This window comes from Pinus tabuliformis, chromosome 7, assembly GCF_031772625.1.
Source record: "Pinus tabuliformis cultivar Carrire ecotype Pingquan chromosome 7, CPIR1, whole genome shotgun sequence".
Lineage (NCBI taxonomy): Eukaryota > Viridiplantae > Streptophyta > Pinopsida > Pinales > Pinaceae > Pinus > Pinus tabuliformis.
In genome coordinates this window covers 1,596,917,247-1,596,942,751 of record NC_142293.1, presented here as the reverse complement: position 1 = coordinate 1,596,942,751, position 25,505 = coordinate 1,596,917,247, and the positions used below count along the sequence as shown (strand labels likewise).

The 25,505-nt window shown below is 37.9% G+C and overlaps 1 pseudogene; it reads right to left on the bottom strand.

The window, feature by feature from the left end:
* LOC149254228 (chaperone protein ClpC1, chloroplastic pseudogene) overlaps positions 1-25,230 on the bottom strand; it is a 30,725-nt pseudogene extending 5,495 nt beyond the window's left edge.
* Between the last annotated feature and the right edge of the window lie 275 nt (positions 25,231-25,505).

The following is a 25,505-nucleotide window of genomic DNA, read 5'->3' as shown; positions in this document are numbered from 1 at the left end:
GGTCATTCAATTCTTCACAAATCTTGCTTCACAGAGATGACGCATGGGAAGGAAAAGAAGCCTCACCACTCGATTCTGCTACAAAAGGCTAATACTCCATCTTAAGACCTCGAAATTTCTTTTGTAAACCCAATTTTGCTCTCGGTCTCCAATCTTGCACCAGTCGAGTTTCAAAATAGATCATTTTCTTATTGCGCAACTTCTGTTACACTTCAGACTATACAGGTAGGTGGATCATGTAGACCTTTGCTCTCGGTTTCCAATCTTGCACCAGTCGAGCTTTAAAATAGATCATTTTCTTATTGCGCAACTTCTATTACACTTCAGACTATGCAGGTGGATCATGTATACACTATACATAGCGTACCTTTCATTCCCACCAGATTCAACTGCTTCTGTTTTAATTGCTTCTGTTTTCTCTTCAGTGAATCGTAGGGACTTACTGCTTTGCAGCCTCTTTTGTTTATTATTTATTTCGCATTTACTATTTGTTAATTTCTTCTTCCTATCCAAGTGATAATGCGCTTCATAAATTAAGATAAGTAATACTATTAGACTTTATAGTTAGGCTTGATCCTATATATAACCAACTTTATGCATATGTTTAATATATTGCGAATCAATATGAATCATTTTTTTTATTTTACATATGTTTAATGCTTCATCGAAATGTTCAGAATACCATATGTAAAACTATACGAAGCAAAATCTTCTTTAGTACTTACTGCAAACCAATTATTATATAAATATGTTTAATATAACTAACCTCTTCTACTATATTATATATAAAGCTATACATATGGTTAACGCTGGGATGTTCAAATAATACAAAGTGAGAAGTATGTTTAATGTGTATGTAAGAAGTTGTTTCCCAAAAAATTCAGATAAAGTGGTTTAAAAAGAAAATTCCTTTATAATTAATTTATAGTTTTATTGGTTTTCAGGATTCAATTTTTAATATATTTTAAAATAATTTTAAAAGTATAAATATGAAATAAATAAATTTTAAATAATATTCCATTTGAAATATTAACTAGCATAATATCATTTTTTCATATTCTAAGATATATATAAAATATGTAATTTTAAATATATATAAAAATTAAAATAATTTTAATATATTTTTAGATATTTTTAAAATTTTAGATGTAAGATAAATAAATTTTAAATAATAGTACATCTAAATTTTATTAACAAATTAAATGTATTAATTAAGATAATAATAAAAATTTGTTTTGTGCAAGTTTTGGAGGTAGCTCAATTGATTATTATCATGATAATAAAGTTTATGTACTGTGAGATTTTAGGTTTAAATCTTTCGAGTTTACTCAGCCACATGCATGGGATGGTATGGTTCAACTAGGGGTTATAGTGGTAGCAGATTTAGTCGACCACATGTCACATGAATATGGCACCAACCCAATATCCCATTCCACTAGTCAAAAAAATAAAAATAAAAATTTGTGTAACTTAAAATTTCTAAGATATATATAGTGTAATTATATATGAAATATATATATATATATATATATATATATATATTATTTTTTTTTATATATTGTATAAATTATACATTAAATTTTTATTAATATTTTTTTATTATAGTATATCTTATTTTATTTGCATTTTTAATGATAATTATTTTTAGTTTTTAGTTTTATTGTTTTATATTTTTTTAAAATAATATTTATTTTTAATTTAAAAATATATACAATATATTATTATAGTTTTTTGTAAATTAAAAATTAAAAAATTATTATTTTATGTAAAATTAAATTAAAGAGCATGAGATTCCCCACAACGGGTGATTATTCTCTGTGACTCGTAGTAATGATGGTAGAAAGGTGGAGGGATTGCCATCTAGCTCCCCAATTACCCTCTTAATTTTGACAGGACACAACAATTAAGGTTCAAGTGAAATGGGATTTCTCTGCCTGCAAGTGGATGTACGCCCTGTATCACTTCTCATCATGGACGGAATTATAATCTGCAAAAGTCATTCATGCACATGAATAAGAGCATCACTCTACATCAACATCATTGTATTTTAGAAGAATTCATTCCTCGAATGATCTCTGTCACCTTGGAAAATAATTTGGGGATGATAGGGGCTTGTCACCATGTCTTTGGTAGTTTCAATCGATATCTCCTCTAGTCTGACCCTGGATTGGAAGTCCAATGGGTTTCGTAGACATGGAGCTTTGGGGCAGTGATGCAGCTTTACAGGCATCCTCTACAGTCGAGCCCCATATCATGGATATTTTGAAGCTTCTTTCAACCAACATGATTTCTAATGGTATTCTAGCTCACATCTCAACTCTCCCTCACAATCTCAATTTGCCAACGAATATGAGGTTGCATCTCTAGGATGGAATCTCAATGGGCATGAAACTATCTGTTAATTTCAACTAGAGACACACATGTTGTACAGTGACTATCTTCTTCTTGAAGGAATGGTTTCTTGATCTGAGCCTTGGAAAGGAGCTTTGGTCTAGATGTAAGGGAAGTGCGCAAAAGACTAGTCATGGAAGCAAGGAGTCATGGATGGGTGGTTGGGACCGCTCGAAGAAGGTTGCTTGGTTGATGGTTGGCACAATGATCTGCTGGCCAAGGATGATCAGAGTGTTTCATGATTGTAGAATATTTGGCTCAAGGTGGTTGGTGCGGATCAACAATTTTCATGGTCGCTAGTCGAAGCCGAAAGTGTCATATCTTGGTTAGGCAGTCATGGTTTGTAGCAAATGAGGATTGTGAAAGACACAAGTTAAAGAAAATCCCTTTGGTCAATGGGTCTTCAAGGCAAGGTAACCTTTCTCCTCAAAGACTGACCTGAGCTTGTTTACTCTAAGTCGGTAATGCAATTCACTCCCTTTTGTTTAAATTTAGACTATCTACAACCCTAGAATTTTTGTAATATGTATCTAGAAAACAATGGCCTTAGCACTTACAATTCTAAAGGTTACTCTAGGATCATTTTTGTTAAGACTGATGCACTAATTAGGAGAAGCTTATGTAATCTCAAGATATTATATTTGTGTTACTAGTCTAGTTTCCCATTGGGAATACCACTCACAAAAAGCCAAACTCTTCGTAATGTTTCTTTGATCTAATGAAAATAGTTGAACCTTTAAACAAAAAAAAAAATTAAAGAGCATGAAAAATAATGAAATATTAAACTAACAAAAATTATATTTTTTCCTAAGAAATATCTTAATATTTTATCTAGGAAATATATAATATTTTCTAGATTGAGGGGTTACTTAGATAATAAAGATGGATACTATTACAAAAAAAATCATTATGCATTCATATTGTCATAACGTTCTCCTAATCACCTAGACTAAATTCATTTGAAAAATTAACAAAAATATTGGAGTGAGGTTGTTTGTATCACCCTAGTCCATGAGTATACTCACTTAAGTGTTCATAAAGCACAAAGTCAGTACAACATATTCATAGACATGGATCCATTATAACAATGTTCATCGTGTCACTAGCAGGGATTTGAACCTATGTGGGGAATATAACAACCATTCCACCCAACTAACCAAGATAACCCTATTCGATATATATATATATATATATATATATATATATATATATATATATCTATATATCTATATATATATATATATATATATATCTATATATATAGATATGTATATATGTATATATATATACATATGTATATACACATATATATACATATATATATACATATGTATATACATATATATATATGTATATACATATATATGTATATACACACACACACACATATATATATATATATATATGTATATACATATATATATGTATATACATATATATATATATATATATATATATATATATATATATATATATATATATATATATATATATATATATTACTTAAGCAAGAGACGTTCCTTCCATTAACTTAGACAAAAAATATTTACACAGGTTACAAACAGACGCTAAGGTGCGCCTACTCCCCCATAGGGAGAGGGATAAAAACCAAAAAAACCCATAAACTTGCCCTTAGGCCTCCAAAACCAAATTTAACCTACTTTTAAAGCAAAAAGCTGACAAGAGGACCCCAAGTCCGCTCAGCAAAAGCCCGCAATTTAATTCCGCACGCGCTAAAATTAGCCCGCGAAAAAAACGTAAAGTTGCACGATCAACGCTGACCGTTGATCTTGTTCTCTTGATCCAACGGTTAGAGTTAATATCGCGCGGTCTACAAGCCCGCTCCATAACGCACGATGAGGGTGGTTTGCCAGACCGGTCCCCCGCCACGTGTTGATCTCTGAGTGGAATCGTTGGCTTTCCTTGGAAACCACTTGTGGTTTTGATTGCTCGTGAAGATAGTGGTTTTGTTCGTGCGGTATTGTTCTTTCGGTCCCACCTACTAGCCCGACCAAGAGTGGTCGTGGATCTGTCCTCTGCGGATTTGATGGCCTCAAACCAAATCGCATCCCCCATCCTCTCATGAGTTACCTTGCAGTAATGTTGGTAAGCCTTCATCACCTTACTCCACGCGTCGTCTGCTGAATGGCTTCGCTCATCCTTCTGAGAAACCACTGGCAGGTCCGAAAGCTTCCATTGTGGGTGGCATATCCCTCTCTGATTTTTCCCCTTGTTTGCAATGAACAAGGAAGACTCGTCCTTTCGCATAGCAAGCCTAAGGAGTGAAATTGGCTTTCTGTGCCAATCTTCTCTGTTGTCCCCTTTGCGCTGATGTCCCCTGTTTAAATTTCTGCCTCTGTGCAGACCTTCAAAAGCGCCCTTAGAGAATTGACAGTGCATGTTCTCTGAAAAACTGTTTGAGGTTCTCCTAACCGTCAGTGACCAATGGTGAGATTCCATCAATTACTCGGTTCTGGTAATACTCTCTATCCTTGAGGGCCCGAGAATAGCATTCCTCCTTCACCCTGTCCTCCGTTACCTCCTCCCACCAGCAGCATAAGTCTGTATGCTTGTTTCGAACCCCCTCATTGGCAAGCCAGTCCGCGACCTTGTTGGCTTCCCAACGTACATGCACCAACCGAAGAGTTCTAAGAATTCTTAAATGTGATTGAATTCTTTGGTAGATTTGTAGAAGCCGCCAGTGATTCGAGACTTTCTCTGGTGCTGCTCCAGCGTTTATCCACTTGACCGAGTTTATGACAAATTCCGAGTCAACCTCTATGATGACATTATAAATGTTGTACTTGAGTAGTATTTCTAGGCATAATTCCATCGCCATGAGCTCTGCCATATTGTTGGTCGCTTTCCCAAGATAGCTGTGGAAAATGACCTGTATGTTTCCTTCCTCATCCCTCAAGACCCCACCATAACCTGCTTCTCCTGGATTCCCTTTTGAGGCCCCATCTATGTTGAATTTTAGAAAACCATGAGCAGGGGGTTCCAGAAAGCCTTTTCTGTTGATTTATTCCTATTATTCTTTATGGCGCATGGGGGGAGAAAAACCTTCAACTCCAGTTTCTCTAGGATTCTGGCCTCTCTCTGTCCTATGGGTTTTCCAGTGGTGACGCCTCCTAGGAAGTGAACTATCTCTTTGAGTTGTTTCAGGATTAGATTGAGGATGCTGCTCACCGAACTCCTTTTGTCCTTGAAAATCCTGTTGTTGCGCTCCTTCCAAACATTCCAAATTAAGAACCCTGGAGTTAGTGCCTAGGCTGAGTCTATGGTTTCATTGTCTGAAAAATTCCTCCTCCAGTTTTTCAGGGTAGCAATGATGTCATTTACATTCCTGTCAGTCTGCTCAAAGACATCTTCCACCCAGTTCCACAGTGTTGTAGTAAATGAACAGCTATTTAGGAGATGATTAGTGGTCTCTTCCTGATGACCACACAGGTGACATCTGGAGGGGCCAACAAAGCCTCTTTTTCTAAGATTATCCCATGTCAGAATCTTGCCCTGTTGAACCAGCCACTGAAACAATTTGATTTTCATCCAATGAGGTCTAGTCCAGAGTTCTTTCCAAGTCTTATCAGTGCTTGGGAGGTTGAGTCCTGTGTCTATTCGCTTGGCTTCCTTAAGGTTGAAGAGACCGGCCTTGTTCTTTCCCCATCTTAATTGATCATCCAAGGTTGAGGTTAAGATTTTCCTTTTTGCCAGAAGACCATTAAGGGTTGTAGCTTGAGTGTTCAGCCTGCCTACATCACTGTAAACTGGCAGTTTCCAGATTCTCCATTTCCCATTGTTTCTTGAATGATCCCAATAGTCACTTACCCTTCTTAAACCTTTGTTACTGGTATCTGTTTGAATATCTGCTAATTCCTCACTTCAGAGATTGTCCTCCTGCTGCCAATTATCCTCCCAGAACCAGGCCAGATCTCCATTTCTGATCTCCCAGAAACTATGTTTTTGGACTAGAGCCCTATTCTCCCAGGCCCTATTCCAAATTTGTGAACCCTTTATTTGTCCTGTCATTCTTATTAGGTTCTTTTCCTGCCAATCCATTGCATACTTTTTCTTCCAAAGTTTTGCCCAGGGGGCCTATATTTCCTTTAGCCATCTCCACCAGATTTTGGCTCCCAGAACCCTGTTAAGAATTCCAGGGTCATGAAGACCCAGGCCACCATGGGATTTTGGCTTACACACCCTTTCCCATGCCACCAGGGCCCATTTCTTCTTTTCTTCCCCTTTTCCCCAGAGGAAGTCTCTTTGGATATTTCAAATCTGAGTGATGACTCCAGTGGGTGCTGGAATGGCTGATAACATATAGATGGGGATGGATTGTAGAACAACCTTAGTAAGAACTAGCCTTCCTGCTAGATTTAGGGCTCTGTTTGTCCATTTACTGATTTTATCTTTTAGTTTATTTATAACTGGCTCCCAGCTATCCTTGTGTGACAATTTATCAGTGAGGGGAACTCCCAAGTACTTTGAGGGTAATAACTCTCTTTGAAAGCCCAAAATTCTGGAAAGATTTCTTTGAATCGATATGTCTGTATTGAAAAAGAAAATTTTTGATTTAGAGAGACTTACCTCTGTGCCCACTGCCATGGAAAACTCACACAGAATCTTCTTGAAAGCTTTGGCTTCCTTGACTGTAGGTATGCCTTGAAGCATAGTGTCATCAACAAATTGCTGATGTGTCACCGTGTCCCTTCCTTGAGTGAGCCTTAACCCTTGAATTCTTCCTTCCTCCTTGGCAGCTCTGATTTCTCTTCCTAACCCTTCCATCATTAAAATGAAAAGGAAAGGAGAAAGAGGATCACCTTGCCTTAGGCCTCTGGTGGGCTTGAAGGTTTTGGAGGGAGCGCCATTGAGAAGGATTGAACAGCTGGCTGTGGTAACAAGTGCCATGACCCATTTAATCCAATTGTAATCAAAGCCGTAGGATTTTAGTATTGCTCTTATGTATGTCCAGCTAAGTTTATCATAGGCTTTTGTGATATCTAGTTGAATAATCATGCCTGCCTGTTTATTGGTAATGAGTGAATGGACCACCTCATGAGCTTGAATTATATTGTCCAGAATTTGTCTTCCTTCCACATAGCCTGTTTGCTCCTCTGACACTAGGGTTGGGAGGAGTGGTTTGAGACGGTTGGAAATAACCTTTGATATTATTTTGTACACCACATTGCATAATGCTATAGGCCTAAATCTGTCTGGGGAGGTAGCCTTTTCCTGTTTGGGAATTAAGGCTATAAAAGATTCATTTAAAGCCTTCAAGATTGTTTTATCTCTTCTCGAGTCTTCCACAACCTCCAGAATATCATGTTTTACAATTCTCCAGCATGTTTTGAAAAAGTCCACATTGAACCCATCCGGGCCTGGTGCTTTTCCATTGTGCATCTCTGTAATGACTTCCTCCAGTTCCTCCTCTGATACTGGTCTGTTGAGATTATGATTGTCTTCTCTGGAAACCAATTTAGGAATGTACTGTGTAAATCTTTTTATATACAAAGATCTATCTTCATTGGTTTCCTCTGCAATTCTTTGAAAATGCTGGACAAGAACCTCTTCCATCTCTTCATGAGTGTTCCTTTCTATTCCCTGATGATCAGTAAGTTTCACAATTCTATTGTTGTTTTTGTGAGCTATGGTGGATCTGTGAAAGAATTTGGTGTTTCTCTCCCCTTCCTTAATCCATTGTATTCTAGATTTCTGTCTCCAGAATATTTCCTCTTGTAGACATCTGTTTTCCCATTCATGTTGAAGTCCTTCTGCCATCTCTTTCCTTTCATCTGTATATCCTTCTGTGATAAGAATTTGGTTTATTTCCTTTAGTTTCTTAGCCACTTCTCCCTTAGCTTTGAAGATATTACCAAATTCATTTTTATTCCACTCTTTGAGTCTGCTTTTGATATGTTTGAGCCTACAATGTAGAAGGAACATCTTTGTGCCTTTAAGGTGCAGCTCCTCTTTCCACCATTTTTCAATGTTTGTTTGGAAATTTGAGTGTGTGAGCCAAGCATTCTTGAACCTGAAGGGGCTATTCCTCGGTTTACCAAATAGAGAGGCTTCCAACTATATGGGCCAGTGATCTGAACCACCAAAGGGTAGGATGAGCGCATTCAGACAACCTCCCCTTAATAGGAGATCTTCTGAAATAATAAATCTATCCAATTTTGAGGCTACTTGGGTAGAGCCCCCCCTCTTGTTATTCCAAGTGAAAATTCCATTGTTGGTTTCCAAATCTACCAGGTTCATATTGGTGAGGAATTGTTGGAAGGTAGCTGCATCCCTACCAAGCGTTCTGGTTCCCCCTTTCTTCTCCGATAGTGACTTAATCATGTTAAAATCACCCCCTAAAATCCATGGTAAAGCTGGGTATCGTTTCTTTATATCCTCCAGTGTAGTGAGGAGTCGAATTTTGTCATCCATTGGTTGAGGACCATAGATATTGGTTATCATGTAACATTGTCTGTCACCCACTGGTTGGATGATCAAGGAAAGGTGGTGTCTGGATGCTTCCGCATCAAGCATACCAAATTTCAGTGGATCCCAAAGAGTGAGAATTCCCCCAACAGATTTGTTTGCCTTGACCTCAATGTATTCATATTTCTTTAACCATTTGCTATGTTTTTCTCTGATCTTCTCCACTGAGCATTTTGTTTCCTGTATGAACACTATGTCAGGTTTTTCCTCTCTGATCCTATTGCTTAAATTCCTCTGTTTTCTTCTACTCCCCAGTCCTCTAATGTTCCAGGTTGTGATTTTCATTGAGATGGGTTTTGAATGAGTAACTGGACAGGTCTTTCATCCTACCTGAGTCAATCATGAGTTTACCACATTCCAGCAACAATTCCTTCTGTCTCTTCCTCCCTCTCTTCTTGCCTGGGTTTTTTGTCAGTTTTCCAGTTATTAACCCTATTGAGGAAGCTCCTTTACTTTCCTGGTTATCATGTCCTTTTTTGACTCCTACAGCAATTTGTTGTGACTTGTTGAGGAACATCTGTTGTACCTTGTCAACTTCCTCCTGAGGTATGGAGTTTATTCCTTGTTTTCCTCCTTGTTCTAGAAACTTTTCCAACTCTAGGTTCTCCCTTTCCAGGATCTCCTGTAAGTCTTGGTCCTCTGTGCCACTTTCACTTTGAGTCATTTCATGGTCTTTTTCTATTTCCATGTTGCTCAAAGGTTCCTTCATGTATTCATTCTGTACCTGTGTAAACTCCATGCTCATCTCTTTTCCTTTCCCCTTTTCTGCCTGATTCTCTATACTCTCATGATCACCCTCCTCTGTTTCTCTTTCCTCTAAGATCTCAAAACTGTTATGACATTTTTTTGTGTTCTCATTATCAGTAGGGTTCTTTTGTGTCTTCCTTCCCCCTCCTTTCCCTCTTCCTACCACTTTGGTGAAACCTGTATTATCTTTCTTTTTACTGATGTTTGGGTGTTCCTCCTTTTTGTTAAGAGGACAATCTCTGGATAGGTGTCCATGCTCATGACATCTACGACATCTAAACGGGATATGCTCATAGTCTACTATTTGCACCCATTCATCGTCATAGACTTCTAGAATGACCTCGTCTGGAAGAGCTCCTGATAGGTCCATCTCCACACAAATGCGGGCATAGGAGGTATACTTTCCTCGCAGAGTTGCCTCTGAGATCTTTAAAAAATGTCCTAATTTATTGCCTATAGCTTTTAAAGACTCTGGCATCCAATAATCTAAAGGTAAGGAGTAGAGTCTGATCCATACCAGTACCGAGGTGAAGGTTTCTCTTTCTGGCACAAAGTTCCTCGTCCATGGCCGCATGTAGAGACCAGCTGCTACAAAGAAGTATGGTCCTCCTTCAAAGATCCTATCTCTATCCTCCATGCTTGTGAACACCACTGTGAAAAAGCCTTTGGATCCAAGATGTATATTTATCTCCCCCTTCGGTTTCCAGTTGTATCTTATCCATGTGTACAATGCCTTCTCCGATGGCCAGATTCCCATAAACTTGCATATGATGGCATAGTTTGTCATGTGATCCCTATGCTCTTGCAGAGCTGGGTCATTCAAGACTACCCACGGTTTAGTATAGGTTTTGGGTTTACAGGGCCCCACCTTGGTTCTGGTCCCTATCCCCTGACCTCTGTTTGCCACTTTCTCCTCCTGTCGTTCTTCCTCATGGGTCCCTGGCTCTGCATGGGTTTTGCTACCTTCTGCCTGCTGCGCTTCAGTGTTTTTTGTCTTGATCTCCAAGAAGTTTGGATGCTTATTCTTGTACCCTACTCTTCCTCTATTTGAGACTACGTTACTGTAGGAGGGAGTGGAGCTCCCTCCTCCCTGCACCTCCATGGTCACCTGTTACCCTCTGTCACTTTCTCTGTCAAACCCTAGAACTTTTCCCACAGTGAATGCAGTCTATATATATATATATATATATATATATACATAGATATAGATATAGATATATCATTGTATAAAATTTTGAAATATCCAATATTTTTAGTGGACACTTCATTCATTGGTTAACAATAATGAAAAAATTATTACTAATGGTATAAAATAATAAAAATAGTAAAAGAGTCAAAATACAAACTATTTCATGTTAATGCTAAAATTAAAATCAAAATAAAAAGTTAACGGAAATAATGTTTAAGATTTGTTGTCCATTAATTTTGATAGATGGTGATCTGGTGCACTGTGAAGGCACTCCTAGATGTTAATTCGTAGTTTCAATTCCTTGCCTTATTAGGGTGTTATTCTTGGACATGACCATGATGTAGCCTCATCGTTGCCGAACTTAAAAAACATGTTTAAGATTTTTTAACCTTGTATTTCCATAAAATTAAAAAGATGGTTAAAATTGAAATGATGGGTAAAAAGGTAAAAGTGAAGAATAACATTGGAGTGGGAATAAAAGATAAAAATTAAATAAAAAGAAAAGAAAAGATGAAATTATATTATAAAAATTAAAATTAAAATAAATTTTAAAAAGTAAGGGATGAATATAATGAGTAGTGGGTTTTAATATCGGGTAAATTTGAAACCATTTTTCCAATTAAATTTATTAGGATTTTTTTCAATTTTCAATGCTTTTTCAGAAGGATGTCACAAGGCTTTGAAATTAGAATTTTACTTTAGTCAATACAAATTTTATTTGTGCTATCATTTGAGTTACTCTATCTTTGCATCATAAATTGTTTTGTCTATCAAGGCCATTGTCACCCTTACCTATATCCCTACTCTTCCCATCATCCCTTCCCTATCGCAAGAAAGTCATTGTGTCCCTTTGTGTTTCTCCATGTCTCCCACTGATATATGGATTCAGCAAGCCACACCATTTTCTCTAAGTCCTTACCAATATTGTAATGCACCTTCAAAGTCAAACATCTATACTCCCAACTAGTCAATCCAATGTTGGAAAATACCATATTCTCCCCTCTCCAATTGTTGCAAGTGAATTCAATATTAAATTTGCACAACCCTTCAGTGCTTCTCCCCTGTCTGTGAGCATCGCACCCCCAAGTAATATTCTGGTAACCAAATTGGGCCACCGAGAAGACCCTTGAGGCAACCATAATTCACACTGAAGATAGATAAAACTAGTCACAATCCACATAGCATTGCGAATTCCATACGTTCTTGGTCCAATGTCACGCTTTGTATTGTAACCCGATAATATTTCTTGTGAGGAAATTCATACCAGCATTTACTCACCCATATATATTCCCTATAATTAACACAAAGAATTGTAGCCAGAATTCCTAGGTTGAATCGCCAGTCCATCTAGCCCATATGTAATTCCTTCTGATAGTGAATTCCTATCAGAAGGAATTCACTGTCAGAAGGAATTACATATCACGTAACCCAGTAGTTTAGTCATCCATTCCTATTCCATAGATTCCAATTTTGAATATGATTTATCTAGTTTTTAGCCTCCAAATTATGAACATATAGTTAGTGCCTTCAATGCAGTTGTTCTACTAGATTGGTTATATCATCGATCCTTTTCGACTGGGCAAAATTTGATCAATGCTTATTTCTTAATCTACTAGGAGGTATTTTTATCTAAGGACCGATTTCTACCAGTCCTCATTTTATGTGATGAACCTCTAAACCATATTTTCTCCAATCACTTTGTTCATGAGGATAGGATCCTAGATTCCTAGTCCTTTGCGAGTTTTGGGGGCTCTAACAATAGCCCATTTGACCAAATGGAATTTATTTTTGCTTGATTTTCCTCCTTCCCATAAGAACCATTGAATTTCCTTAGCCAAATGATCCAAAACACTTTGAGGTGTCAGTAGTGCAGATAATTGATAAAGAGGTAGGTCTAAAAGGACAACATTAATTAATACCATGCGGCCCACAATATTAATCCACCTTGCCCCCCTGATGTTATATTTATTTTTGACTTTGGAGATGATACCCACCCAATCCTATGGAGAATATTTTTTCAAGTAGATGGGGATGCCCAAATATTTGAAATCTTTCCACGTTTCCATCATTCATATTTGAAGATTCCACCTATCTTTCTTTATTTAACTATTGAGATATTCCAGGAGTAAATTTAGCACTTATCAAAAAAAAATTACACTCAGATACTAGAAGGAAATGGTTCAGCGTCACCTAAAATTTCCTAGCTATGATTGTTGAAGCTCCACCTAAGAGGAGTGTGTCATCTGCAAATTTCTAGTGATTAATAATTCTAACTCCTTAGACATATCTGATTCCTATGAGTCATTCTGTTATGTACGTAGGGGGGATAATATGGGGTACCAAGGGGGGTACCCAAGGTAATAATGTAATAATGGGATGGGCCATAGTAATAAATAAGGTGGTTAACCCATGTCATGTAAGGGACCACAAGTAGTTAATAATAATGTAAGGGGCCCATGGTATTAGTTGATGGTATGAGGAAACCATGGTAAAGATACATGGTATTGTATGTATGAGGCCTATATAAAGGCTAGAGACTCCACATGGAGAGATATGAAGATGAAGATGAAGTGAAGTATTATTGTATGAACAAGCATATGGCTTGTGGAGTGCTCTCCTTCCTTAAGGAGTGAATGTATGGTGTTGCCCTACCATAAGGGTTTTGATAATAAAGAAGCATTTTATCTATATTTCATCTTGTGATTCTTGGGTTTATTTCTGTTATCATATATCTTTTGGATTAGATCTACAACAATTGGTATCAGAGCTACAACAATTGGTATCGGAGCTACCAATTGTTGTATATCTAACCCAAAAATATATGATAATGGAAATAAACTCAGAAACAATAAGATAGAAATAGATAGAATTGATTCACTTTATTGATCAAACCCTTAAGGTAGGGCAACACCATACATTCACTCCTTAAGGAAGGAGAACACTCCACAAGCCATATGCCTGTTCATACAATAATACTTCTCTTCATCTTCATCTTCATCTTCATATCTCTCCATGTGGAGTCTCTAGCCTTTATATAGGCCTCATACATACAATACCATGTATCATTACCATGGTTTCCTCATACCATCAACTAATACCATGGGCCCCTTACATTATTATTAACTACTTGTGGTCCCTTACATGACATGGGTTAACCACCTTATTTATTACTATGGCCCATCCCATTATTACATTATTACCTTGGGTACCCCCCTTGGTACCCCATATTATCCCCCCTAAGTACATAACATTCCACCCCCCTAAACATGTTTCATCCCCGAAACATGGGAAGAACATAAATAATAAGATTTACTCAAAAGAGTAGTCCAGTGATACCATGCACGTGCATCTAGCCATCCAAGAGAAAGGTGAACCCTCGATCTCGCTGGTGCCTCGCTCGCTTGAGATGGAAGTTGACCGTGGCAGATCTTCTGTGTTGATGTGTAGTAGGTGGATCGTCTCTCCTTTCTATCCGTCATGTGACTACTTGGTTTCCATCTTGATGGTTGTCTTGCGGGGTGATGTGGGTGATGATATGTTGAAGTTTTAACCCACGATGGCTTTTGCTTGACTTCACCCTGCTGTGGTGCCTGTTGTGGTGTCTTCTTTTTCAATATGACTTCAACCACTGAGCCCTCCTCTGATGTATCATCACCTGTAACCTTTTCTTCTGCAGCCTCTGTTTGTGTTTGATTGTCTATCATCAAAGGCTCATCATCTGATATGTCAGTCCCTGGAACATCTTCTGCTTCAGCCTCCATGTGCTCTACCTGTTTATGAATGGAAATATCCTGTAATGTAATTTTCTTCTTTTTATACCATAGCTTCAGGAATTTCTTCTGCACATTAATATTGATAGTACCCACAGATTCCATCCAAGGATATCCCAAAAGAACATCCATATTATCCATCTCTGAAGCATAAAAATCACCATGCAACACATATTTATCCATAGAAATCTTCAAATCCTTGTACACTTGAACATCCTCATTATCAACCTGTGTATGTTCAATTTGTTTTGCTGGGACTTGCAATTTTTTTGCCAAATTGACATTTATGAGATTTTGCTTGCAACTCGGATTTATAGACACAATGATTTTCTCCTTTTGAATGAATCCATGAACCTGCAATACAGAGATACCAGCAAAAAATAACCTTTTTGGTTCCTTGGTTTCCTTCTTTCCTGTAAAAATAAAATCTTTGCTAGGATGTGTGTCTGTCTGTGTGAGCTTATCCACAAGATTAGATTTACGGTCAAAGCGATCTATAAGAGCTTTTTTGAAGGCATCCCAAGTCAAAAACCTTCCATTGGAACGTTGATGCTCTTGCCACCATTGTCGTCTTTCATTGTCCAAGTACGTTTGTCCCAATCTCAGTCGAGCCTCATCATCCTTGATGTAATACAAACTAAAACATTTCTCCATTTCTGCTAGCCATTTGGCTAGATGAGAACCATCAAAGTCATACAAGTCCCCCAAACTCCAATCTAGGCCCGCCATCACAAAAATATTGGTGAAAAATTGAAATGGTCACAGATCCGTCAATATTGCTCAGAATCCCTATTATAATCTGTTTTTAGAAATGGAACAACCACTCTTCATCTGCCCATGTGATAGAAATCCTGATCCAGGCACTAGAATTCCAGATCTGCGCTGCTACTCTCCCGCTGTCACCAAAATTTCTGCAAAAAGAGCTAATTCTAAATCAGCGATATCTCCCTCATCCGGACTCCGATTCGACTGATTTTTTTTTTGAAATCATGTGTTTTTTCACAAAGATTCCAGATCTACAATTAGATCTTGCAGATCTGGCACCAAGACTTCTAGATCTGCGCCGCAAACTCGCTGTCCTGAAAATTGTCTGCAACCCCACTGATTTTTAAATCAGCGATATCTTCTTCATCCGGACTCCGATTCAACTGATTTTTTTTTTGAAATCAGGTGTTTTTTCCCAAAGAATACAGATCTGCAATTAGATTCTGTAGATCTGGCACCAAAACGTACAGATCTGATCTGCAAAGTCGCCGCCCCCGAAACCCTGCAAAAATAATAAAAAAAAATCTCCACTTTTGTGCCCAAGAAAGTGCTCCGATACCAATTGTTGTAGCTCTGATACCAATTGTTGTATATCTAACCCAAAAATATATGATAATGGAAATAAACCCAGAAACAATAAGATAGAAATAGATAGAATTGATTCACTTTATTGATCAAACCCTTAAGGTAGGGCAACACCATACATTCACTCCTTAAGGAAGGAGAACACTCCACAAGCCATATGCCTGTTCATACAATAATACTTCTCTTCATCTTCATCTTCATCTTCATATCTCTCCATGTGGAGTCTCTAGCCTTTATATAGGCCTCATACATACAATACCATGTATCATTACCATGGTTTCCTCATACCATCAACTAATACCATGGGCCCCTTACATTATTATTAACTACTTGTGGTCCCTTACATGACATGGGTTAACCACCTTATTTATTACTATGGCCCATCCCATTATTACATTATTACCTTGGGTACCCCCCTTGGTACCCCATATTATCCCCCCTAAGTACATAACACATTCAACACTTAGTTCATATTCCATCCGCTGGCTAAGAGTATTAGCCATTAAAATATGTAGGAAGGGTGATAATGGGCATCATTTACGAAGCCCACGAGATGATTTAAAGAACCCAACTACTATGCCATTCACCAACAAGCCTATCCATGGACAACTAATACATAGGGGCACCCATTGTATAAATATGTCATTAAATCCAAATTTGGACATGAATTTAAAGAGGAAGGAATGCCTAACTTAATAAAATGTGTTCTCCCTATCCAACTTGATGATAATTCCCTTATCTCCCCAAATTTGACTAGAGGAAATCACTTCTTAGACTAAGACTATGCTATCCAATATTTTCCTCTGAGGAAAAAACCCACCTTGGTTTTTAGAGAATGTTTGGAAGAAATTTTTCGATCCTTCAAGTTAAATATTTGAGATGATTTTAGAAGAGACATTGCAAATGGATATTGGTTGGAAATGTGTAAATGATGATGGATTATATTATTTGGGCATAAAATCTAGAAAGGAGGTATTGATTACTCCTCCCATGTAGTTCCTTTTTAAAGAGTACCCCACCAACCTACATAAATCATATTTTATCATATCCGAGAAAAATTGATAAAAATGAGCTAAGAAGCCATTTGGTCTCAGGGATTTGTTCATATTAAAGGAGAACATTTCTGATTTTATTTCTTCTTCCAATGGGGCTTTGTTAGCCATTGATTATCTGCAACCAAAATTAGTTTAGACACATGGTCTAGCATGAAGGTCTTGGCTTATATTGAGGAGATCGTTGTCTAGTTGCAAAATTTGCGGAAGTGACAAACTACCTCTTGCTTGATCTGTTATAATTTCATTCTTTGGTTACCTCTTACCATTATTTATTGTATGTTATTTTTCCATTCTCTAGTTTTATCTTGATTATGGAATAACTTTGTGTTCTTGTCCCCTTCCTGTAACCATGTACTTCTTGATTTGAGCCTCCAAGTTTCTTCTTCTTCTTTCAGAAGAGCTGGATATTTTGTAAACAACTCTTTTTCAATTTGGTAGAGCTCTTGGGCTATTGCAATGTCCTTAATTGTAGATTTTCGCTGCTCCATATTTTCCTCGTACTCTTGAATTGTCTCTTGAAACTCCATCCTTAATTCTTTAACCCAAATTATAATCTTCTCCTTTAGTTTTTTTATTTTTTTATCCCAAATCCTTATGGAGTTTCATGTAAACCATTATTCCCAAGATGTAGCAACCAAATTAATGAATCTTGGTTCTTGAATCCATATTGAACTGAACCTAAAGGGGAGAGGCTTATAGTTGACGCTCTCAATGAGGTCTAGCTCTATTGGTCTATGATCTGAACCACTTCAAGGGAGGATAAGGGTTTAGGAAATTACATTATGAGATAAAAAGGAGTTAGAGATCACAAATCGATATAAGAGGGTAGAAATGTGCCCTAGTTTTGGGTGTTTGTTATTCCATGTATATTTTTTCTTGATGGGTTTGACATCCATTAAATTTATTTTTTGGATGAGGTCTTCCATGTTCTCTAGGAATTGATCTATGATTCGAGGTCCCTCTTTTTTCCCACTTCCCAAAATTTGAGCTATAATTAGACTCTTGTAAGGTCATTAGGGAGGCCTAGTAGTCTTGCATCTCTTTGAATTGAACTGGCATATAAATATTTATAATTTTCCATATGCAATTTGTGGGAATATCCAAAAAAATTATTTCCAACCAATGTAATGTTGAAAAATGACTCAACCTCCAAAGCTGTGTGGAATTCCACATTGTGCACAGACCTCCCGAGGCACCTCTTGAGCTTCCTAATAATATCCCACTTCCATTCTATAACTTACACTATATTTGGATGAGTTCTTGATCCTCCATTTTTTCCTCCTAGAGCAGAGCCACTAAAGGCCTTTCTTGTTTGATTAATGACTTTACCTCCATTGTTATGTAGAATTCTTCTTGAATGTGTATGAAAAGAAACTACTTTAGGCTCTAGATGGAAAACAAACCTAACAATAAAAGTGGTTGTTAAACAGTGTAGATCTATAGCAAATGATAGAAACAAAATATGCCAAAGCCCTTATCTATGCCACAGACATAGTTAAACAAAAAAATGGAATAGTAAAATAAGCGCAAGTAACTCCAATAATCCAATGGAAACCAGATATATGAAGAATATATTTTATTAAAAAACACTTGTGAAGGGAACAAATAATGTTACCAGTCCCCCTCTATGGGATGAGTTCTTGTCTATCCTCAATGTATTCAGCTTTTGTAGAGTCTCTCTCCTCTATAATGTGTAAAACCCAGCAAACAAAATGTTTGAGCTCAATGAGAACTCAAATGAAAAAGAAGATGGTGTGTGAGAGTGATAATAATCAGATTTGCAACAGTGAGTGCAACAATGAAAATAATTGAAAGTGAAGAATGAATGTAAAACCCTTCTATTTATAACAAAATACTAGGTTATTCTTGAATAAAGGGAAATAATAAAATATTATTAACCAAATTCTAGAATTAACCATTTGGAATATTTTATTATATTTGGTTGGAGGGAAAAAATATTTAAACTTTTATTTAGAAATAATAAATAAATAAATGATTTATTTATCATCTCAAGAAATATGGTTAAGGAATAATAAACAAATAATGATTTATTTAAGTATTCCTAGGGGATTTAGTCAAACTTGACAAGGAATAATAACTAATTAGTGATTAATTAATTATTCGTAGAGAAAAATAAGATAATTAATGATTTATCTATTTATTTCTCATAATTGGATCAAATATGACAAGGAATATTAGTTAAACAATGGTTTAATTAATTATTCCTAGAAGATAATTAAATAAATAGTGATTTATTTAATTATTCTTCATGGATTTAATTATAAATGACTTAACAAATGTGGTTTATTAAGTAATTTCTCAGAGTGAAAGCAATTTTACTATGGTAAAATTGGCCTTACATGGTGTACTTCGATCCATACAGTAAATTATGGCTAGATGATCAATTTTTTTTTATAACAGATTCCCCCCCAACATACGAGTGTTAGGAGAAAAACGTATGACCGAAGTACGTTGTAAGGACACAATTACTAGACAACGAAATGGAATCAGAGAGAGAGAGAGAAAGAGAGACTAATGAAGTTGAAGCAAAAGAGGATAGTGACATAGGGGACGAGACCAGTGTAAGTATCCTTTTATGTTGTGGTACCGGATCTCATTTAGGTGGGGAAGGCATACCTATACCCACTGAGATAACTTAGTACAAAAATAGTGATGCACCCAGAAACATGAAATTGAGCAATAAAATACATGTTGAATGGTACATGACATGCTGGCATAAATGAGCCAGAAAATAATACAATGTGTCCCATATACATAATATGCCTAGAAAAAACATGAGCTTAGATTGCATATAATAACATCTGAGTACATGAGATATAATGGCCCTTCCCTTAAAAAATGGGTGGTAAGGAGGGTAGAATAACCAAAGAATCCCTGTTGAACAGGAAAGGTGTTAAAATTGGCAACTAGGGCCAAACTCCATGTGGGTCATCTTATTAATGACAGCTGATATTTTTCTTGGATCCCTCTCATCGAGAGGTGTAGGATTGATCTAAAGATCATCCAATTCCAATAAGTATTCATGGAGATATGAATTTATTTGTGTTATGGGACAATTCGTCAAGGTCGGCCAGCAACCAAATAAACCCCACTTGTGCTCAATGTTTTAGTATAAATAAAGGAGGACTTCAAGTCATTTAGACAATAATCTTCTTGGTGATCTCTTCCTCTCCACTTGTCTTTGGGTTTTGGTGGGAGGAGAGACCTAAAGAGGATATGCTACCCCAGAGGATGCCCTATCCTATACACTGTCATGAAGGTGCCTTCTACGCAGCCATAAAGGAGGAATCTTGGAGCTGCCTTAGCCGCAGCAAGGAAGATAGGCCAGTGAGGGTTTGAAGGACGTTGGAGGTCATGTCCAAGTGCTACTAGGAGAAGCCTTCTATAGGTTGTCTAAGGGAAACCTATATGTTGTCTAGAGAAGGTCTCCACTAGCCCTAGCCGCAGTCCAACAAGTGCCACAAGCTATGCCCTAGACGCAGTCAAGGAGGAGGCCAAATACAAGCCCTAACCACTAACAGAAAGAGTCAAGGAATAGTGTGGAAGAGAGCTGCTACAGGAGGCCAAGTTTAGGAGTCTTAAGGTTGAAATTAGGGTCAAAAGGATAGGTTGCTAGGCTAATTAGAAGATGAGTAAAACACTGGCTGTTTGGGCACATTTGGAGGAGGTCGTATGCTACAGCAAGGCTGTGTGGTAGGCCACAGGTCATACCACCAAAACAAAGAAATAGCATGGGTTGTTTTGTTGTCATATACCCTAAGGCAACAACCTAGTAAGGGAGGAATTCACCTTCATCAAGCCGTTATCTTCCAAGGTTTGTTTGGGGCAACTTGGAGAAGATGAAGGCCACGGGTATGTGCCCCAAACTAATCTGTCACTAACAGTCAACAGTAAACTAGATTAGACAAGCATGGATGCTGCTAACTATGTATGAGGGATGTTAGATCTATCTTGATGATGAAGGTTGTCCCATATTCCATCCTACATAGTAAACGAAGATTCTTAACTATGAACCAATACAATCCATGATAAGATGTGACAACAAGGTGACCCATGAAGTATACATTGATAGTGCAGCAAGATGCATGGGAAGCATGATAGCAGCAATGGTACTTGGTGTAGCAAGTACATGGTGCTGCAAACACATTGGGACAGTTGTATGTTAAGCAAGGTCCAGTAGGCACATGGTGGCAAGCATGGTGCAGGAAGCACATTGGCACAACAATGTTGTAGGTTTTAACCCCATACAGAAATTACCTGCATACGAATTCTAAAACACAGAAAATAAACAATGCAAGAGCATAACACATAAAACACATATACACAGAGATTTTCCCCTAGATCCAAAAACTGGGACTACCAGCTCGATTTTTCATTATTTTCCTTTCAATGTTATAATACATATTTATACATGCCGAAGCATCCAATACCATGGACCGAAAACCATCGCGTCTAATACCATGAACTGAAAACCATCGCATCCAAAAACATGTGCAAAATCATGCACAAAACCATAGGTGGGTCCGCCCATCCTATCATAGTGTCAAAACCAAAATTTTCCCCCTGTGAGCCCCCCCTTGCTACACAATCGACGCAACGAAGGGGGGCTCCGCCCCCCCTCTAACCCCCTAGTTAACTATGTGGGCTACTCGTGGAAACAATATAACACAACCCAACATTCTCCCACTTGTTGTTTTCTTTCCACGGGGGGCCACAAGAGAGCTTAGTCATTTTTCCAGCCCTAAAACGCCCATTGTCTCTCTACACAAAGAGAACTTCTCAGAGCTCCCAGATTTTGTCAATGCATCTACAATATTCTTCAAATTGTCCACCTTTACCAGCAACACCTTTTTGTCTTCTATCATATCCCTCACAAAGTGATACTGAACATCAATGTGCTTTGTCTTTAAATGATATGCGCGGTTCTTTTCCAAGAAAATTGCACTTTGGCTGTCACAGTCTATCCTTATAGCTCCCTGTACTAACCCCATTCTTGAACATAATTTCTGCAACCAAACTGCTTCCTTGCTTGCATGAGTGGCTGCCATGTATTCTACCTTTGTAGTTGATAGTGCCACTATAGATTGTTTCTTACTCATCCAACTTACTGCACCTCCAAATAGGTTAAACACATACCCACTTGTAGATCTTCTCTGATCTAGATCTCCAGCCCAGTCTGCATCAACAAAGCCACGAATATCCAACATTTTGTCCAATCCTGATCTTCCTTGGTAGCACAAACCATAATCACTAGTGCCACGCAAATACCTAAAAACTCGCTTCACTGTTGTCTAGTGCTCCTTCCCTGGTTTTGACATAAACCTACTCAATACTCCCATTGCATGTGCAATGTCTAGTCTAGTACAGATCGTTGCATACATCAAGCTACTGACTGCACTTGCATATGGAACACGGGACATGTCCTCTTCCTCTTCTTGTGTCTTGGGACACTGTTCAGCAAATAACCTCACACCAATAGGAATAGGAAACTTCACTGATTTACTATCCTGCATATTAAACATCTGCAGTATTGTCTCGACATACTTCCTCTGGTTTAACCAGATCTTCCTCTTTGCCCAATCTTTTTTAATCTCCATGCCCAAAATATAGTTTGCAGCACCAAGATCTTTCATGTCGAATCTGGAGGACAATTGGGTCTTCATATCCTAGATAATTTCCTTGTCATTTCCAACCAGCAACATATCATCCACATACAAGACGAGATAAATAACATGGTCACCAATTAATTTAAAATACACACGGTGATCTGCTTTACTTCTGGTGAAGCCAAGTCCCCATATAAATGTGTCAAATTTCTAATACCACATCCTTGGTGACTGTGTTAACCCATACATAGACTTCTTTAACTTTGTTAAACACACATGGACAGCAAAGAAAGATATGAAAGATAATCATGCAGTACATTTTTTTATTAACAGGAGATGTACATTTATAATACAATGTTGTGACTCTTGGGTTTCAGATCCCAAGGTCTCTTGGACTGCTTAGTCTTTTCGGCTTCCACACTAACCCTTTAGGATTAGGTGTCCAACATTCCCCCCCTTAATCCGAAGGGTTATGTATGAGTCCAAGAAGAGAGCTGTAATACAAAATGTGCAAAAATGCATGGCAGCACTAGGCTGAATGTGCTCTATGAAATGTTGGTAAAAAAGGGCGGTGGTTTAAGGATGACCACCAACACTGGAACGCTTAGTGCAGTTCCCGGAACTCTTCCAACACTGGCAAGAAACTGAAGTTTTCTGCTAGAGGAAGTGTTCTCAATCTGTGATGGTTTAAGGATGACCAACAACTCTGGAATGCTTAATGAAATTCCTGGAACTCTTCCAAAACTGGCAAGAAGCTGGTGTCTTCTGTTAGAGGAAGTGTTCTCAATCTGTTCACGGGCATCTTTATCTCTGGCTACAACTCTGAAACTGGTGTGGCAGGTTGTGGCTCAGGCTCGCTTGATGTGACTTTGAAGCTTGTAGATGACCATCATTTCCCCCCCTGTCAGATACAAGGTGAGAAGATGGAGAAAACTCAACTGCAAGACTGTTCAATATTCTGGAACAAGTTCTGACATGTGTTTGGAATATCTTCTTGGCTGTTGATGCCCATTGCCAAGAAGCGATCCATCCAAGATGAATCTTTGTTCTTGCAGGACGTTTGTTTTTGAAGCATCTGTGTGAAGAATGGCTGGTTTTATGACAGTGCTTACATGGATGAAGATCAAAACAGTGATCTTTCAGATGGCCAACTCGGTCACAGTGTTGGCATTTCACGATCTGTTGTTGTTGTTGTTGTTGTTGCGGAAGAGGGGCAGATTCTGGAACAGCTGAAGCTGAACTGTCATGAGAAGCAGGTGAACTGTCATCAATGAATCCAACACTCTGAAACTGAATGGGCTTGGCATAGTCTGGAATATGAAAGGACAAGTCCTTGTCATATCCAAGACCAGTTATGTGCTTGTTGTGGACAAGCTGTTCCAAGGTCTGATGATGGGCTTGGGAAGTGCAGATTGAGTTTCTGCATCTGTATGTACAACTGCTGCTTTATTTGAATGAACTGTAACATTATTAACATGCTGCTGATGGGTGGTTGTCTTAATGTTCTGAACAAAAACAGGTTCAGATGGTGTCTATTTTGATGTAGCTCTTCTTGCTGTAGCTGTGATTCAAGCTGCAAAAAATCGATTTTTTCTTGTGCATTTTGCAAATAAGTTTGAATGTCAAAAAGAGTTTCTTTGTTGACTTTTACCATCCCATCAACAGTGGAATGAATTAGGATATTCAGTAACTTTAATGCATCTTCAAGTCTGGTCATTTCCTTCACCTCTGTCTTTGTGAGCTGTCTAAACACAATCAACTCATCTAGTCGATTCAGGAACTCAGGTCGAAAATATTGCTTCAGCTCTTCATTGACAAGACTTTTGATCCTTGTGTAGCTGCTGTCTTTCTCATCGTAATCAAGCTGGAAACCAATTCCATGGCCTCCCTTCTCAATCATGCTACTCCCAACATTAGAAGTCATGATCAAAAGGGTATTCTTAAAGTCCACAGTCCGTCCTTTACTATCTGTCAGTCTTCCATCTTCAAGAATTTGAAGCATCATATTGAAGACGTCTGGATGAGCCTTTTCAATTTCATCAAAAAGGACCACTGTATAGGGTCGCCTTCTCACAGCTTCAGTCAGCTGTCCTTGTTCACTGTAACCAACATATCCTGGGGGTGAACCAATCAATTTTGAGACAGTATGCCTCTCCATAAATTCACTCATATCCAACCGTATCATTGCCTCCTCTGAACCAAAATAATAAGCTGCTAGTGCCTTCGCAAGCTCTGAATTGCCAACACCAGTTGGACCTGAGAAAATAAAACTCGCAATTGGCCTGTTGGGATTTTTCAAACCAACTCGTGCTCGACGAATAGCTCGACTGATTGCTTTTACAGCTTCATCTTGCCCTATGACACGGTGATGAAGAGTTTCCTCCATCTTCAAAAGTCTGTCAGACTCATCAGTTGATACCTTTTCAACAGGAATACCTGTCCATGAAGATACAATATGTTCAATGTCTGCCTCTGTCACTGTTGGACCCTCATCATTTGCCTCACTCTCAGCTTTTGATTTTTCTTTACCCTTCTCTGTTATAGCAACAATATGTGCCTTCAACTCCATCTCCCGGTCACGTAGCTCTCCAGCCTTTTCAAAGTCCTGGCTTCGAACAACTTCATTCTTTTCTTTTTTTATTTGTCTAAGTTGTTTTTCAAGCTCTCTGGCTTCCTCAGGAAGCTGTGCATGCCTCAATCTCACTCGAGAACCAGCCTCATCAATCAGATCAATTGCTTTGTCAGGAAGGAAACGATCACTGATATATTGATACGACAACTTTGCAGTAGCCACCAAAGACTCATCAGTATAACGAAGCTTGTGATGAATCTCATATCACTCACGTAAACCTTTCAGTATCTGTATCGTTTCATCAACAGTTGGCTCTGG